Source organism: Silene latifolia, chromosome X, assembly GCF_048544455.1.
Source record: "Silene latifolia isolate original U9 population chromosome X, ASM4854445v1, whole genome shotgun sequence".
In the NCBI taxonomy this organism is placed as follows: Eukaryota; Viridiplantae; Streptophyta; class Magnoliopsida; order Caryophyllales; family Caryophyllaceae; genus Silene; species Silene latifolia.
In genome coordinates, this window is record NC_133537.1 from 233,655,874 (window position 1) to 233,670,758 (window position 14,885).

The following is a 14,885-nucleotide window of genomic DNA, read 5'->3' on the forward strand; positions in this document are numbered from 1 at the left end:
TGCAATAAAGTACAAAAACACGAAAGTAGAAGAAAATAGGGAAATATAGGCATATATTGCACATCTGAGCTCCGAAATGCGTGTAGAAAAGAGTGTGAAACATCGTATTTTAGACACGCATCACACTTCACGCACCTTGTAGTCAACGGGCTCGCGCTTCCTCAATCCTCACGCTCCTCTGGAGTAGTAACTTTCCTCCACCGCAGATAGGAGTCCGACACCCATAAGGCACTAACAGAAGAGTTCAAGAACCACACGTTCCTTTGAGCCCATTTAATGGCCCACTCCCTTCGGCTCTCAGTAGTAAGCGCCACGGCAGTCAGCGGGACAGTGTAAAGCTTTGGGATCATCTACTTCAGTCCAACCTGTCTCATCAGCCTCTCCGGGAAGATGCATACCATGAATTCCAAGCCAGGGATGCGCACAGATCGAGTAGAATCCAAGGAAGATACTCAAGTGACGGATTTGAGATGCCACCACGGTACAACCCATCTAATCAAGGGGTCATCGTCACTCTTCAGTTTGTTTTCCCAGTAATTGCAGACCCGAGTGAAGTCCACCATGTAAAGCCTGGTCCTCATTGCAATCGAGCGAGCATGATAAGAAGGAACATGAACTGGGGGCTCGATCAATCGAAGGCGCTCCATAAGCCAGGCCTACCAAAAGCGGGTATTAGAAAAAAAAAACGACGTAAAAAAATGAAAAAAAAAACAAAAAAAAAACGACGAAAAAAAAACGAAACAAAAGGAAAGAAAAAGAAATAGAGAAAAAGAAAAGTGTTCTTTTACCTGCAGAATAACGGGACTTCCCAAATAAGGTAGGTCGCAATTGGCTTTCCTGTTATCCAAACCCAATAAGATCTCTCCTAAGCATAAACAGGCTGGGCTCCTGCGCAGTTCCATTTGTTCAACTAGGCCCAGGAGACGGGGATCACCTCTCAAATCTTCATCAACATGCCCTTAAAGGACATATACATGTAAGAAGCAAAACCCAAAAGCCCTTCGTCTGGCAACATAAGAGACGGTGGGGTCGGCCTTGTTAATGAATCGGTCAATAAAGTCCAACATTCGCACTCCTTTCGAGGTCACTAGACGGTCCACATCAATTCTTGTCAATCCAAGCAAGTCTCTAAATTGGTTCTTATACCCTTGTGAAGTAGAAGGAATAACAGGCAAGTGTTCTGGGTCCCACCCACCTATCGCGGCAATTTCTTCAGGAAACGGGCAAATGTCACCTCCCGGGAAAGCAAAAACATGATAATTCGGGTCCCAATAATCAAGACAAGCATCTAGGAATGGTTTGACCACCTTGATAAGCTTCAAGCTCAATAATGATCCAAGATTATAAGCACCCATGTCGTGTTTCTCCATGTTGGAAAACTCGTTGGTCCACTCTTTTAGACGAATCTCCAAATTATTCATGATGAAGGATTATTTTGAGGACTTTATGTAATAAGACGAGGAAGAGACGGAAGAATTGTGTGAATAAAACCTCTATCGACATCTCTATTTATACTAAAATCTGTTTCCTAAAATCCGCCAGGATGGAAACACCGGGGAACAGGCGCAGCACCTGCTGCGCCTCTTCAAAGGGACGCAGCTCCTGCTGCGCCTCTTCCTCAGCATTGTTTCTGTAAATTTCCACGTTGGATCTTTCCTAAATTCCTTAACGAATAATTTCCTATTCATACGGGTTATTATTTTGGCAAATACGTGAAAATGACCATAGTTCGTGTTTCCTAATTTCGCGGATGCGTATTTCGAGGCAATATCAGCATTTTCCGTCATTTTAACACACTTACATATTTCTTTCTATTTTCTTCCTTTTTAGGAAATCAAACTTACGTGCTTCTCTTTATTTATTTCTTTTTCCGGGAATCATTTCGCTCCCGTCCCACGTTACATTTCTAACTTATAGATTTCTATTTTTTTCATTTTTTTTGGGGGTAACCCTCCCTGCCGTCCGGTCATTTCCGGCAAATTTTTTGCATTTTTTTGCATTTTTTTGCACTTTTGAGTCAGTCGTTTTGCGCTAATTTAGGCCATACATCATCAAATGTATGTTTTACGTGAACTTCTATATATATTTTGGCAGCATGACGGCGTAAACCATCATCTACCAAACATGTTCAAAGCTAACCTGCAGGTACAAGCAACACAACCCAGCAGCAAAGGCACTCAGGCCATCATATACAACCAAAAAAGGGATATGTACAACAATCTGGGGGCTCGAGCCCCAAGCAAAATCCAAAATGTCCAAAATGTAGGTCCTAAAATGTACAAATGTGCAAGATACAGCCAACAAAAACAAACAACAACAAAGCTACTACTGGTCGCCACCTAACTCCGCAACTCTCGCCTCGAGAGCAGCAAACTCAGCGTCGCGAACCTCGAGCTCCCTAAGCAAACGAGCTGTCTCCTCCCGAGACTGGGCAAGCTCTCGCTCCAGCTCTCACGCTCCCTCTGCAAGCAACAAAATTGGCTCATGTCAATCATTTCAAACAATCATAAGAAAATAAGAAAATTCAAAAATGACGAAAGGTTCATACCTGACGACCTCGACCGCCGACAAGTGCCTCGACGGCAGTAGCTCGCAGCCGATTGGCCACCCTCCATAACGCCACAAACCGGTACGGCGCAACCTGCATTTTCAAAAAAAGAAGTTCTTAATAATTGGGTAAGTTCAATCAAACGTGTTCTTACACGAAAAATCATACAAATTAGAGGCTCACCCTCCGAATCAGATGCTGCCACTCATCCAAGCCAGCATCCGTCACAGCCACGTCAAAGTCACGCAGCTCGGAGATCGTCGTCCTCCCGGTCGCGGCAGTGTAATTGAGGGTCTCGGGGTACTCTAGGGGCTCGATGGGCGCCGCCTCGACCTCCTGCAAAGCCAAAAGATTCTCATTAATCGGTGATCTTTCATCTTATTCTCAAAAATCAAAAATGAAGAAGGATAAAAGAACTTACCACAACCGGCCAATACGCCAACCTCCCGTAGAGGAACGCCGAGTAGTCCTCGCCAGGAAGAAGGAGGGCGTCACCACCGACACCAGCCAATTCAGCCTCCCTCTCAGCCTAAGAAGGCTCCCTGAACATCGTCCTAGGAGGATCGATGGGAACCGTCAAGACATCCCGAGATCACTGACGAGCCAAGCGCTCACCCAAGTACCACACAAGACCCATCGACGTCCTCAACAGCAACCGACTCGAGCTCCTAGGTCGAAGGACCTCAGCCACAAAGGGAGGAGCGCCAACGTACTCCGCCCAAGGCCTGGGCACCCACTGGGAAAAGACAAGCAAGAAATCATTCTTATGATCGGTAAAAAGTAATAAAGAAACAAAACGAATATAAGTGAGATGCTCACACTGTCCAGCTGAAGATCGTTCACGTCCCGCCGGTAGACACCGTGGGAGGAGCACTTGCTCCTCGTACGACACATCACCCAATCCCTCACAAGAGATAAGCCTTCTCCAGCGGCTCCGTCCTCTTGGGCGAGAGGCTCGGAAAGTAGGAGTACACCCACGCCTGTGACGCAAGATAGTCAATAACGATCTTTCGTAATTCGATAAGGAAAGGAAGTGATTATTAGTCCAAATGAAGGTTCATACCTCCAACAGTAGTCCAGGGCCGACAGCACCAGAAGAAGTCCTCTTCTCCCATCAAATCCGGACGAACCATGGCCCTCATAAAGCGGATCAGGACCGCAAAACCAGCAATGACCCAGTCCCAACGCCCTAGGGAGCTCAGGTCAGAAAGAAAGGGTAGAAGCTTCGTCGACAGCCTCTATCCCTTGTCTCCGAGGTAGATTGAAGATAGAAACCACCAAAGCCACAAGCGGGCCCTCTGCTCAGCTGTACAGGGAGGAGCAGCCGTCTCTCTCCCGTCGATCACAACCAGCGCCGGGGTCTTCCCCGCAAAGTAGTCTCGGACATAAGAAATAGGCACCAAACCAGGCACTATAACAGCCTTCGGCGCCAAGTTCCAGCCGATCAACCTCCTAGCCTCGGCCGCGTCCACCCTCATAGCAGTCTTCGGCCACTCCACCACCTCAGTCCCACACGGCAGCCCAGATATCATGCCGTAGTCCTCCAACGTGACTCCCACCTCACCAAAAGGCATGTGAAAAGTGGAAGCCGTATCCCAGAATCAGTCCAAGAAAGCGCGGACCAGGCTAAGGTTAGCCCGCAGCCTCCTCTTCGCGATATCCCTCCAAGCCTGCACCAGGGCGCCAAACGCTCCCCGCTCGATCATGGCTCACTCCTCCGCCGACAGCCTCTCGTAGCACTCCATAGCCGTCATGTAGCCCGAGAACGATCTGATGTTCCCAGCCTCCTATTGTGATTTGAAACAAAAGCTATCTTTAGTTTGAATGAAATTGGAATTGGAGCAAATGAAATGAAAGAATATGAGTGATGAGTAATGAATTCAAGGTTACCAAGCTCTTCACCTTCCTATAGGACAGGTGACCCTCCGCAGCCCAAAGCAAGTGCCTGCTGACCCAGGTCTCAGCCCACGCATGTGCTCCCCTTAGCTGGCGACCTCCTCGCCCCACGTTGGCCCGTCTCGGGGCCTCCTCCTCCTCAGCAACCTCCTCCTCGAGGATCTCGTCCTCAGCAACCTCCCCGGCTGCCCTAGCCGCAGCAAAAGCCTCCTCGAGAGCACGAGAAGCATCAACAGCAGTGTCTATCTCCATGGGAGCTCTCCCAGAAGTAGAAGCCTCTTCACCTACAAAATTAAGGCATATTTAGGCCGCGTCAAGTGACGACAAGCTTTGATTAGGGGATTTTCGAGTTTTTTAGAAGCCCGAAGTCGCTTTTTTCTCGCCATCTTTGGTCGTATTCCCACAAACCCGATCACTCATGTGGTAATTTGGGTTAACTCAAGCCTAAGTTGAAGCCTAGTCATGGTTTCGAGTCGAAATTTCGGCAGCATTTCGTTATAACGGCGATTATGCCCTACAAAAGTGTCCTGAAAAAGCCGTCACAAACCAAAATTCCGAGATGGTAGGATGTTTACCCATCATTCAAGGATTCCAAATGTCAAGTTTCATCGCAAATGGGCAAGCCTAAGGCCATTTTCAAAGCAATTTACGGTTTAGTTGTGAAACCGTCTCAATTTTACTCAAATGCTCAAAACTCAACAAAAATTCGAAACAAATACATGGTTATGATCCTTATACTAGCAGTTAGCCATTTACATGGTCAATTTTACAAGGCAAGATCATTTGGGGGAAAAGCCCCAAATTTTCGACATTTTAGGGTTGAAAACCCTAAATTTTGTCGATCCAATTCGTCCGTTATAGAAGATTAATGCAAGAATGATATACATACCTCGATTAGTCATGGCGAATGCAAGATTTTGGATCAAATTTTGGCGGAAATTGTTGAAGTTTGAGAGAGAAATTGATGAATTTTGTTTCGAAACAAATGAAGTGAACTCCCTGCTTCATCTCGTTTTTACGCAGAAAAGACACCTCCAGGAATAGACGCAGCAGGTGCTGCGTCTCTTCCAAGAGACATAGCTCTTACTGCGTCTCTTCCTTAGCTTCCCTTCATGCGAATTTTCAAAAATTCGTTATGAGTTCGTTATTTGTGGGCCCATCTTTGGTGCGCCTCTTCCCCGATGCCATTTTATCTTTTTCGGTCTGTTTGACGATAATTCTTCGTTCAGACCCGCAAATCTAAGCCAACTGCAGACTGTTATACATTATTTATTGCTTCCAAGACCTTGCTTATCACAACGAGCAGGTATTCTTTGACAGGTGTTTCGACACGCCTTCATTATATTCCCCCAGCGAGAGTAAGCGGATAGACAATCCCTCTCGAGACATGGAGATAAATTCCTGATAAGGTTTTCCCCAACGAGAGTTCGCGACATACAATCGTCCTTCTCGAGTTCTTCCGAAGTTTGTTTGAAGACGACCCGAGCAGATTTCTCCCAGCAGTTCCCGCCTTTGTCCTGCTACCCACAATATTTCCTGTTTCCCCACGGAGTGCGATAAAAGTGTCGTTCTCCAGAGGTTCCCAGACCGGCAGGGTTCTTACACTCAAGCCTTAGTTACCCCTCAGTTTGAAATATATTTTGGGCCTCCTTCCCGTTGATGCTTTCCTTTAGGGTCCCACACCCTAGCACAGTCCTTACTTATCTTTTAGGTCTTATCCTTGAGCTCCTAGGCTTATCCTTTAGCTCCTACGCTTACCCTTAACTCCTATGCACCTCCGGAAACGTCTCTCAAGAAGTTTCAGGCATGGTCTCTTCTTATGGTTGGCGAGCCTCCTTACGTAGTCTAATGGACTTTAAACGACCCTCCCCGATAGTCGACAGACTCTAAAATGTTCCCGACGACAGGTCCTTGGTTCAGACCCCTTGAACCGCCTCGCGTCGCCATAGTCGTCAGGTTGTAATCTTCAATTGACCTGATGGCTATACTTTGACTTTTGCCTTGTCCAAGCCTCAGTCAACGTGGGGGCTCTATAGATACCTCATTTCTGCACCTCCCGCAAACCACCCGGTGATGATTGGACCGCATGTTTGGTACGCGGAACGATTTGTGACAATTCGTAAGTTTATCGTCAAGTGATTGCTCAAACATTGATGTCTACCTCTTAATTGTCATCTACGCGCCGATACGGTCATTTTGACAGTAATTAGAGTACATTTGGAGTCCGGGCCTAAAACCGTCTTCATTTTCTCGATAATCATAAATCCCGAGTCGAATGTTCGAATGTTCCGGATATTTCTATTCCATATTTTATAAATCTTTCACAATCTTTTATTCTTTGGTAAATAATTTCCCGTAATATTCATACAAAACATTAAGGAAAATAAGATTAATTCGTTATTCCATAAACCAAACACAGAAATCTTTCTTCCGCAGGAGGAAACCACCTGGGAACAGACGCAGCAGGTGTTGCGCCTCTTCCAGGAGACGCAGTGACTGCTGCGCCTCTTCCCAGGTCCTTTTCTGCGTATTTTTCGTATCTTTTCATATCTTTTCGAGATTCACTTCCAAAGTTTCTCCGAAAACCCTATTCCGTCACGTGATTAGTATAAATAGGAGCCTTCAGTCCTCATATTTCTCACGCGAGTGTCCGCCCTTCTCTTCTCCCTTTGCATTCTAGACCACGTTCTTACTTTTTGGCGTCTACGTGCTTGAACATTCGACCACGTAAGCTCGGATCCTTCTGAGTACCAGCCTCGTTTGCATGACTGACCAATTTGACCAACTCCACATCAATCAACTTAATTAATCTTAATCGTTTTCCTCTTACGAGGGCACTTTCGTTACATTCGAGTCGAGCATCACTAATCATAAACTTAGTTCATCTCGTTTCGTCAAACATGTAAGTCTGAGGGTGTAAATCCTTCTTTATTTATTGTTATTTACTTTTTGTATCATTAATGTAAGGTTTATGTCGAAAATACTTCTTAAAATCGATTTATAAAACCACGCTTTGAAACCCTTTTTACGGATTACCAGAAGATGACCGTTGCGCCTCTTCGAAGGGACGCAGCACCTACTGCGCCTCTTCGTGAGGCTGCCGCAGTTCCCGCTTCCTTTCTTCTTCCTTCGTCCTTCGTCCTCTGTCAATTCGTCGTTCGTTATTTGTTTTCGTTTGTTCTTCAATTCTTTGACATAATAGCACAATAATTTCACATGTATATTATTTATCATCATTAATACGTATAATTCATCATTACATCCCGACTTAAATCCCAAGTAATCCAATATTTGCGGGTTTTCGTCATTAAAATCAATCCGGGTTGTAGAGATTCAATTCTTTCATATTGAGTTTCTGGAATTCGACCTTTGATATATTTCCATCTGTCTTTTCGTCATTAATTCGTCATTAATTTGTCATATTTAACCTATTTAGTTCACCTATGTCACTAATCAATCTTTCATTCATGTAATTAATTCGTTTACGTTCGTCTCATCCATGTTTTATTGCTTTTATTACTCATTTGCATTTAATTAATCTGTTAAATCACTTCCATTCGAGTCGAATATCATAATTAATCCTTAAATTCACCAATTAACATTAATGATTTGTAGTTCCGGCTGCACAGCCAGAACTCACCCTTGGAACAGACGCAAAGAATCGCGCTTTCTTCTAGAGGGCGCAGCTACTGCTGCTGCTCCAGTTGTTGATTTCTGTCTCAACTTCCGTTCGCCTTGACCTAGTTTAATTAGCTTACGTATTTAATTAACTATTAATCGTATTATCGCCTAATTCCTGTTCGCTTATTTGTTTATTTTGTTCTTTCTCAAATTATCCGTTTTGGAAGTATTTTCGACATAAATCAATTGAATGCATTGTAATTATTGTAATTTTCATTATTGTATTTTATTGTATTTATTTTATTGTATCATTTGTATGCCTTCACATATAATTGAGCTTAAATCCCTACTTTGACATTTATTGTATGCTAAATTAATTGTTCACCGACTTAGTCTAATTCTTCACATGTTAGGATTAAAACTTGGATGTTGCATTGCATGCATATAATCGACAATACATCGAGTATAGAAAACTTCCCTAATCATTAGTAGAGGCCGCTATCGAGGCGGGCGGGATTAGGTGTTCGATCAAAAGAGCTTCCTAATACGTACCCTCACCCCTTACTCCAAATCTCTGTGAACATCCGTGTTCATTGGCATCCACGAGAGTCATTCTAGACATAGAATGCTAAGGGTGACGAGTTCTTGGTGTTCATGTCACTACTTTGTGTCTTGACGTGGCACGAGGTATTCGAACGGTTTCCAATTTTCCACAATAAATTGGTGGCGACTCCACAAATGCAAACGCTTGTTCCCAAGCGCCCCCGTGGCCCCATGTCCACACAAGGGCAATCTTTATTTTTTCTGCAAATGGTAAAATATCAAGCGTGACTCTTCGTTAGTCAGTTACGTACTTCGGGTGGCTCTGTGACATATGAGGTTTGTGGCAGATTTTATGTTTTTATTGCGTAAGAGTACAGGAAGAAAGGCCCCCAGGAAGCAATTGGCCACAAAGGCAGCACGTAAGTTGGCACCGACAACTGGTGGAGTGAAGAAGCCACACAGGTACATGCTAGGAATTGTGGCACTTCATGAAATTAGGAAGTACCAGAAAAGCACTGAGTTGTTGATCAAGAAGCTGCCATTCCAGAGGCTGGTTCGTGAATTTGCACAGGATTTCAAGACTGATTTGCGATCTCAGAGTCATGTTGTGTTGGCTCTACAGGAGGCTGCGGAAGGTACCTTGTTGGTTTGTTTGAGGATGCTAACTTGAGTGCCATCCATGCCAAGTGGGTTACCATCATGCCCAAGGATATTCAGCTTGCTACGAGGATCATAGGCGAACGTGCTTAAGCGGGTTATGCCATGATGTGATATACGTACTAGTGTTTGCTTATAGGTTATATTAGTTGTGCTAATATCGAGTAGGATCGTGGTGTTTTGTTGGCAACTCTTGACATTGTGGTACTTCATGTTTGATGATATTTTAGGATGTCACACTGATTTTGTGTGAAGCATTAATTAATTCAGATATGTAATTTTGTTCTGACACTATACAAGATCAGGTTCAATAATATCACTATTTAACAAGTGCTTTAAAGACTCTCTAATTTTGTGATATTGTTTCACAATATCAGAACCATTAAGATAAAATACCACAAGTCCTTAGAAACAATATCACAGTTTCGTTATTAATGTGTTAAATTTACTACTGACATTATTTCTTTTTTTTTTAGTTTCTTCACTTACGGATGTTGATTAAGAGCTTCTGTGCATGCTGAGAAAGTCTATATTACATCATCAACTAAGCAAAATCGTCTCTTTCACTCATTATACTGTGGGGTAATATCCGTATACTACCCTATAAAATTAGGATTATAACGCAAATTTTACATGTAATTTATAGTCATAAAACGAAAAACATAATGAAACGATAAAGATCAAGGAATAACCTTCGGTCCTAGTGCAATAAGGCAATGAGAGATCAAAGTAGACCTCCTCCTAAATGATGCACCCAAGATAGTCCGAGAAATGCCCTTGTGCTAGATCGAATCCTCTAATTGCCTTGCAATATTGAGAGGATTAATTTTGTGAGTTTTTGCTTAGATGAGAGATCTAGGTTTTAGAGAGAAAATGATCTCCAAAACCCTAATTTAATTTTGCAAATGACAATTAGGTTAAACAAGAGGAGAAGCTCTCCTTTTGTCTATGAAGGGCTCGGCCAAACCGAGTGAGAGGAGAGCTCGTGGGCTTTTTAATTTCCTCTTCACTTAAACTCGTGGTACGACCCGAAATGCGCTAAATGTATATGACACGGTTTCATTATAAACTGTCATCGGTTATCGGATATTAAAGCATCAACTAATAATACGGATTAGTTGAATTATTAATACATGTCCGACAAAGACAATATTGTATAATTATATTCAATATACATTTAATTAAATATAAAACGTTTATATTCAATTTACGAATTAACTGCTTAATTCGCCTTAGCCATTATTATTTAATCCGTATTAAATAAAATATCTCAACATCACATTTTGACTTACTATTAGTCAAATAACTCGACTAATCAAGTTAGTCAATTTTGGCATCTACATGACCGTATTTTCATACCGTCACATCTCTCAAACGTATCCTATAGGTGTGACTTTTAGGGACCAGTTGATCACCGCCATCTGTATGACAATAACGTCAAACTTATCTAGCAAGCCAACCGTTATTGATAAACGTGGATCAACTGATAATAATACCAAAAGTATGCCCTTTGATCCTTTTAGAGATTTATAAGTCCTTGCACTAACTGTTAAGGACACCAACCCCAACAAGCTCCCACTTGTCCGTACAAGTGTATGTGCAATGACGTTATCCGCACTAACTGGAGGACACAAACAACAAACTCCCACTTGTCCGTACAAGTGTATGTGCGATAACCGATTCTCATATTCATTTAAAATTTCTCCCACTCAATGTAAAACAATTTGCAGATCTGGATCCACAAAGATCGTATTTTACAATCGATCTGGATCAAGAGTGGTTTCCCCGACTAGAGAGTAACTTAACTGATAAAACGAATCCGTATCCGAGCATGGCCATGCATTTCAGTTACCGCTCCTCGAGTGGCCCTGAGAAATATCTAGTACCTGATAAAGGCTGAATATTTTCTTCAACTCGAACTCCTTCCGATCTAAGCACAAAGATGAAATGACCTTAAAAAATCTACTTGGCCCCCTGTTACGGATGACCGTGAGAAAGAAACCAAAGTCACCCAAAATCTGCCTTAGTCTCAAGAGACAGTCGATAGTCAAAAGAATCGACTCTTAGGATCACCATGGAGGTCCTATCCACGACCGGGCACCGAATGTTGTAAAACATTTAGGACTCCACGTTGATGTCACAATTGTGTCCTACGAGATATCCGTATAAATCGCCTCTGTGATTGGTCAGTCAACCTGTTGACTTATGGCTAGTTGAACCCACCATCAACCAACGTCACAAAATAATTGCGAGAGTTAACAGCTCATGTGGGCAATTAAGGACTGAAAAATATAATGTTCGTTCAGTTCACTTTGTGGTGTTCAAAATTTGTCGTACAAATCCACATGAAAAACAAAATATATAAATATCAAAACGATGATGTTGTATAGAGTACAAAAGCGAATGAATCTAATCCATAAAAGAGTACTACAACTTAGGAACACGTTTAATTCCCATGGAATTAACATGCCCTTCATGCTTATCTTGTCGTAATGCTTTAGTGAGAGGATCTGCTATGTTATCATCGGTAGCAATCTTGTCTATCACTACTTCCTTTTGCTCCACGTAATCTCGGATTAGATGAGCTTTCCGTTGTACATGTCTAGACTTGCTGCTAGACTTAGGCTCCTTAGCTTGGAAGATGGCACCACTATTGTCGCAATAGATGGTGATCGGGTCATTCGAACTAGGCACTACAGATAGCCCATGTAAGAATTGACGCATCCATATCGCTTCCTTTGTAGCTTCATACGCGGCATAGTACTCGGACTCGGTCGTAGAATCTGCTTGTAACAGTTTGTTTCGAACTCTTCCACCGATGCAGCGCCATTAAGAGTAAAAACGAATCCAGACTGAGATTTCGAGTCATCACGATCCGTTTGGAAGCTAGCATCTGCGTAACCGGTTGCGCATAGGTTTTGAGAGCCTCCATAAGTCAATGCCCAATCTTTAGTCCTCCGTAGGTACTTAAGAATGTTCTTGACAGCCAGCCAATGTGATTCACCTGGATGCTGTTGGAATCGACTTGTCATACTCAATGCATATGCCACGTCCGGACGTGTGCATATCATGGCATACATGATAGATCCTATTGTCGAGGCATAAGGTATCCGTGCCATGCGCTCTTTCTCTTCTGGTGTCTCTGGTGCCTGAGACTTGCTCAAATGCACCCCTGGAGACATAGGAAGGAACCCCTTCTTGGAGTTAGTCATGCTGAATCTCTCAAGGACTTTGTCTATGTAAGACTCCGATCGAGAGATAGCATCCGTCGTGATCTATCTCGATAGATACGGATGCCTAGAATTCTTTGTGCCTCTCCCAGATCTTTCATCTGAAATGGTTTTTCAACCATACTTTCACCGAAGTTAAGAGAGGTATGTCATTCCCAATCAGGAGTATGTCGTCAACATACAATATTAGGAAGACAATCTTGCTCCCACTCGACTTGATATATAGACATGGTTCCTCGACCGATCGAGTAAATCCATTTTCTTTTATCACTTGGTCGAAGCGATGATTCCAACTCCTTGATGCTTGCTTAAGTCCATAAATGGAACGCTTAAGCTTGCACACTTTCTTAGGATGTGCTGGATCGATGAAACCTTCGGGTTGTACCATGTACAACTCTTCCTCCAAAAAGCCGTTTAAGAAGGCGGTTTTCACGTCCATTTGCCAAATTTCATAGTCATGAAAAGCGGCAATCGCTAAGATAATCCGAATGGAACGCAGCATGACTACGGGTGCAAAAATTTCATCGTAGTGCAAACCTGCCACTTGGGTGAAACCTTTACCAACTAGTCGTGCTTTGTAGATATCTTGTTGACCTTCCACAGAATGCTTTATCTTGTAAAGCCATTTGCATTGAAGGGGACGAACCTTAGCAGGTAAGTCAACAAGATCCCACACGTTGTTCTCATACATAGAGTCCATCTCGGATTGCATGGCCTCAAGCCATAGCTTTGAGTCAGAACTAGTCATGGCACCTTTATAGGTTGCGGGTTCACTACTCGTTAGGAGTAGAACGTCATCTATGTCATGTTCCTCGACCATACCAATGTATCTGTCCGGAGGAATAGAGACTCTTCCCGACCTCCTAGGTTCCTCAGGAATGTTAACCGCAGCCGGGATTGAAGGAATAGGTTCCTCCAATAGTTGCTCGGTACTTGGTTCTTGTATCTCCGACAGTTCGAAGGTTCTATCACTCTTTGCATTCTCGAGAAATTCCTTCTCTAAGAATGTCGCACTAGCCGCAACAAAAACACGTTGTTCGGTTGGCGAATAAAAGTAATGACCAAGCGTTCCTTTAGGATAACCTATAAACACTACAAGACTGACGGAATTTCCGTCAGTACAGGTATTTTACTGACGAAATAAGCTGACCCCTGGTTACTGACGGAATTTCCGTCAGGAAAGGGAAATACCGACGGAAAAGCCGTCAGTATGGGCTTTATTTTTCCGTCAGTTTCCCGCGTTTTTCCTGTAGTGAAAGTACGTCTTGACCGATCACGGGCCGAGCTTATCCTCGTGTCTCCACTTGACATGAGCCTCGCAGCCCCAAACCCGTATAAAGGACAAGTTAGGGACCGTTCCCTTCCATAGTTCATATGGAGTCTTGTCAATGACTTTAGACGGACTTGGTTAAGTATTAGAGCAAATTTAAGAAGAGCATAACCCCACAATGAGTCAAGCAACACGGTGTGACTCATCATGGATCGAACCATATCAAGTAGTGTTCGATTTCTCCGTTCGGACACACCATTCAAATTTGAGGTGTTCCAGTGGAGTTAATCGTAAGGCAATCCCACCGTCTTTGAGGTGTTGATCAAACTCGTGAGAAAGATACTCGCCACCACGATCTGAACGTAGTGTTTTAATCTTTCTACCCAACAGGTTCTGTACCCTATTCTGGTATTCTTTGAATTTCTCAAAGGATTCACTTTTGTGCTTCATTAAGTAGACATAGCCATATCTACTTAAATCATCCGTGAAAGTGATGAAATACCTATAGCCTTCTCGTGCGGTGATTGACATAGGTCCACATACATCCGTGTGTATGAGTCCTAATAGGTCAGCAGCGCGCATTCCAACACCTTTGAAGGAAATCCGAGTCATCTTGCCGATGAGACATGATTCACACGTGCCAAATGATTGAAAATCAAAGGCCGAGATAACTCCATTTTTGATGAGCTGTTTAACGCGTTTCTCATTAATGTGTCCCATACGGCAGTGCCATAGATACGTTTGATCTTTATCACCAACCTTTAACTTTTTATTCATTACGTGTAATATTTCTGGTCGTCGATCTAAAACATAAATTCCGTTCATGGAGACCGCCTTGCCATAAATCATATCGTGTAATGAGAAAATGCAAGTATTATTCTCTATTACAAATGAAAAACCAAGTTTGTCAAGTGCGAAACAAAATAATGTTTTTGGAAAGACTGGGTACATAATAGCAGTCATATAATGACAACTCAAATCGCTTTAGGAAGCGGATCACATATGTCCCCTTTGAGACGGCAGCCACTCTTGCTCCATTCCCAACACGTTGTGTCCACCTCACCCTTTACGAGGGGTTCGATGTTTCGGAGCCCCCGCACATGATTACACAGATGAGAAC